The sequence below is a fragment of the Pieris brassicae genome, unplaced genomic scaffold (assembly GCF_905147105.1).
Source record: "Pieris brassicae unplaced genomic scaffold, ilPieBrab1.1, whole genome shotgun sequence".
In the NCBI taxonomy this organism is placed as follows: domain Eukaryota; kingdom Metazoa; phylum Arthropoda; class Insecta; order Lepidoptera; family Pieridae; genus Pieris; species Pieris brassicae.
In genome coordinates, this window is record NW_025575995.1 from 5,001 (window position 1) to 10,000 (window position 5,000).

Sequence of the window (5,000 nt, forward strand, 5' to 3'; positions counted from 1 at the left end):
TATTAATAAATATAATTGTTTTTTTTGTTTTTCTTTTCTTCAAATAAACCCACATTGCCATTTCTCTGAGCGTGTGCTGCGAGCTTCAACGAGAAACATTCGGCGCGAAACTGTCGAGCGGCCGGCCGTCGCGCGCCGCACCTGTACGAGAAACATTTTCCTCTGACGTTGCATCGGAATAATTATTATAATTCATTATTTATACATACATACATACATACATACATACATATTATTAATAAATTAATTGTTTTTTTTTTTTTTTTTTTTTTCTTCAAATAAACCCACATTGCCATTTCTCTGAGCGTGTGCTGCGAGCTTCAACGGAAAAACATTCGGCGCGAAACTGTCGAGCGGCCGGCCGTCGCGCGCCGCACCTGTACGAGAAACATTTTCCTCTGACGTTGCATCGGAATAATTATTATAATTCATTATTATACATACATACATACATACATACATACATACATATTATTAATAAATTAATTGTTTTTTTTTTCTTCAAATAAACCCACATTGCCATTTCTCTGAGCGTGTGCTGCGAGCTTCAACGAGAAACATTCGGCGCGAAACTGTCGAGCGGCCGGCCGTCGCGCGCCGCACCTGTACGAGAAACATTTTCCTCTGACGTTGCATCGGAATAATTATTATAATTCATTATTATACATACATACATACATACATACATACATACATATTATTACTAAATTAATTGTTTTTTTTTTCTTCAAATAAACCCACATTGCCATTTCTCTGAGCGTGTGCTGCGAGCTTCAACGAGAAACATTCGGCGCGAAACTGTCGAGCGGCCGGCCGTCGCGCGCCGCACCTGTACGAGAAACATTTTCCTCTGACGTTGCATCGGAATAATTATTATAATTCATTATTATACATACATACATACATACATATTATTAATAAATATAATTGTTTTTTTTGTTTTTTCTTTTCTTCAAATAAACCCACATTGCCATTTCTCTGAGCGTGTGCTGCGAGCTTCAACGAGAAACATTCGGCGCGAAACTGTCGAGCGGCCGGCCGTCGCGCGCCGCACCTGTACGAGAAACATTTTCCTCTGACGTTGCATCGGAATAATTATTATAATTCATTATTATACATACATACATACATACATACATACATATTATTAATAAATTAATTGTTTTTTTTTTTTTTTTTTTTTTCTTCAAATAAACCCACATTGCCATTTCTCTGAGCGTGTGCTGCGAGCTTCAACGAGAAACATTCGGCGCGAAACTGTCGAGCGGCCGGCCGTCGCGCGCCGCACCTGTACGAGAAACATTTTCCTCTGACGTTGCATCGGAATAATTATTATAATTCATTATTATACATACATACATACATACATACATACATACATATTATTAATAAATATAATTGTTTTTTTTGTTTTTTTCTTTTCTTCAAATAAACCCACATTGCCATTTCTCTGAGCGTGTGCTGCGAGCTTCAACGAGAAACATTCGGCGCGAAACTGTCGAGCGGCCGGCCGTCGCGCGCCGCACCTGTACGAGAAACATTTTCCTCTGACGTTGCATCGGAATAATTATTATAATTCATTATTATACATACATACATACATACATACATACATACATATTATTAATAAATTAATTGTTTTTTTTTTCTTCAAATAAACCCACATTGCCATTTCTCTGAGCGTGTGCTGCGAGCTTCAACGAGAAACATATCTATCAATACAAATGTCTATGCAAAAAAAAGAAAACAAACAAAATCATATCAGTCAATAAAATAAATAATAATATTTTTTTACTACTACTACTAGTACTACTACGTGCTACTACTGCACGCCAATACACATACATAATAAAATGAAAAATCGTCTCTCTCTCGCTCGCTCTACGAGAAACATTCGACGTCCGCTCCAATGCCGACGCGGACTATTGCTCTCGGTATAGATGTGGAGCGAAACAGTCGTGCGCACAGCGTCGACTCGTTCTCGTTGCCGCGCGTCGTTCGTCTATTATATAGACGAACGACGGACGAGAGAGAATGTGTTCTTGTTTTTGTTTTTGTGTTTGTGCGAAGTGTGAGAATATTATATACATATATTCGCGCATGGATGATATAGATATGGGTATGGATTTTCGGAGGAAATTATATCAAATTCGTATTTCGAATGCGAGACCGCCGAGATCTTTCCCAGCTCTCTCTCTCTCTGTGTGTGTGGTGTATAGTACATTTTATATATCTCTCTTGTGTCAACACAAAATAACAAAGAATATACATACTACTCCTCCTCATATTTTATATAATATAATATAAAATTATATTATAGCACCGCGTTCGCAGACCGTATGGTGATGTTACCAATCGACCAAGATTTGGGACCGTCTCCCCCGGTGTTATCTGTGATGTTAAAAGAATACGCTTCTAGGCACACCTCAACGCAGGGCGCCTAGCGTGTTCGACACGTGCGCGGTCGCCACGGCGACCGTATATGGAAAGAATGTATAAAAGAGGACGCACACGCGCCCATCGTCGAAACGGTGTGCGCAGCGTCGTGTTGGAATTTATCCCTCAAGCTCCGGGCGTTGATCGTATCTAGTGCGAATCATGCGTGTGTGTGCGCATGTAATTGCCAGCCGAGTTTTAATATGTTTACAATAACGTATTGAATAAAAATTGAGAAGTTGCGTTTAGATGAATGTTCAATTTTCAAATTGTCACAACATCGATTCCCGCCCGCGGGGTCGTGTTCGTTGCAGTTTTATGTCCCTCACAGTGGTCGAGCATCGTTGTACATCACCTCGTTGCGAGATCGTGACGGGACGGCCGCTCGTAGACCGGTCAAAGTTAGTCTATCGATATGAAGCGCGAACGTCGCGTCGCGTGCAAATTCGACGCGTTACGTTCACGCGTGTCGAGAAGGCGCGCGCGCAAGCGCGCGCCCCTCGACGCCGCCGAGCCAGCGGCTCGCCGAAGCCGCGTGACCGCGGTGTAGGCGTGTCGTTTGCGTAAGCAGCTCCCTGGTTGATCCTGCCAGTAGTTATATGCTTGTCTCAAAGATTAAGCCATGCATGTCTCAGTGCAAGCCGTATTAAGGCGATACCGCGAATGGCTCAATATATCAGTTTTGGTTCCTTAGATCTTACTCAGTTACTTGGATAACTGTGGTAATTCTAGAGCTAATACATGCAATCAGAACTCTGACCAGTGATGGGATGAGTGCTTTTATTAGATCAAAACCAATCGGCGGAGGGCCATGCGTCCGAAGTCGTTAATTTTGATGAATCTGGATAACTTTTGCCGATCGCACGGTCCAGTACCGGCGACGCATCTTTCAAATGTCTGCCTTATCAACTTTCGATGGTAGTTTCTGCGACTACCATGGTTGTCACGGGTAACGGGGAATCAGGGTTCGATTCCGGAGAGGGAGCCTGAGAAACGGCTACCACATCCAAGGAAGGCAGCAGGCGCGCAAATTACCCACTCCCGGCACGGGGAGGTAGTGACGAAAAATAACGATACGGGACTCTTACGAGGCCTCGTAATCGGAATGAGTACACTTTAAATATTTTAACGAGGAACAATTGGAGGGCAAGTCTGGTGCCAGCAGCCGCGGTAATTCCAGCTCCAATAGCGTATACTAAAATTGTTGCGGTTAAAAAGCTCGTAGTTGCATTTGTGCGCCGCGCTGTCGGTGCACCGCATCCGCGGTGATACTGACACGTCTGCGGAGCATATCGTCGGTGAGCCGGCGGTAAAACGCCGGTTCAATATCAAAATCCTATCGCGGTGCTCTTCGGTGAGTGTCGAGGTGGGCCGACAATTTTACTTTGAACAAATTAGAGTGCTCAAAGCGGGCTCAAAATGCCGCTTGAATATTTCGTGCATGGAATAATAGAATATGATCTCGGTTCTATTTTGTTGGTTTTCAGAACTCCGAGGTAATGATTAATAGGGATAACTGGGGGCATTCGTATTGCGACGTTAGAGGTGAAATTCTTGGATCGTCGCAAGACGAACATCAGCGAAAGCATTTGCCAAAGGTGTTTTCATCAATCAAGAACGAAAGTTAGAGGTTCGAAGGCGATTAGATACCGCCCTAGTTCTAACCGTAAATATGTCATCTAGCGATCCGCCGACGTTACTACAATGGCTCGGCGGGCAGCTTCCGGGAAACCAAAGATTTTGGACTCCGGGGGGAGTATGGTTGCAAAGCTGAAACTTAAAGGAATTGACGGAAGGGCACCACCAGGAGTGGAGCCTGCGGCTTAATTTGACTCAACACGGGAAATCTCACCAGGCCCGGACACCGGAAGGATTGACAGATTAACAGCTCTTTCTTGATTCGGTGGGTGGTGGTGCATGGCCGTTCTTAGTTGGTGGAGCGATTTGTCTGGTTAATTCCGGTAACGAACGAGACTCTAGCCTGCTAAATAGGCGTCGTCATTCAAGGTGTGCGCGACTCTCGGGGAGCGCAACTCACTGGCGACGTATTAAAATTCTTCTTAGAGGGACCGGCGGCTTCGAGCCGCACGAGATTGAGCAATAACAGGTCTGTGATGCCCTTAGATGTCCTGGGCCGCACGCGCGCTACACTGAAGGAATCAACATGTTCTCCCTGGCCTAGAGGCCCGGGCAACCCGTTGAAACTCCTTCGTGCTGGGGATTGGGGTTTGCAATTATCCCCCATAAACGAGGAATTCCTAGTAAGCGCGAGTCATAAGCTCGCGTTGATTACGTCCCTGCCCTTTGTACACACCGCCCGTCGCTACTACCGATTGAATGATTTAGTGAGGTCTTCGGACCGACACGCGGTGGCCTCACGGCCGTCGGCGTTGCTGGGAAGTTGACCAAACTTGATCATTTAGAGGAAGTAAAAGTCGTAACAAGGTTTCCGTAGGGGAACCTGCGGAAGGATCATTAACGTTGGTTTTTTCTTTTTGTTTTGTTGTTGTCAAAGACTCGCAAAAAAAGAAAAAAATACAAAAACACGTGAATGATACGAATCA

At 44.3% G+C, this 5,000-nt stretch overlaps 1 non-coding gene across 1 annotated transcript; it reads left to right on the top strand.

Annotated features, from left to right (window-relative positions):
• The first annotated feature begins 3,008 nt into the window (after positions 1 to 3,008).
• LOC123719341 lies at positions 3,009 to 4,914 on the top strand. Its single transcript, XR_006755402.1, has one exon. It is a non-coding gene; the product is annotated as a small subunit ribosomal RNA (ribosomal RNA).
• The last annotated feature ends 86 nt before the right edge of the window (positions 4,915 to 5,000 follow it).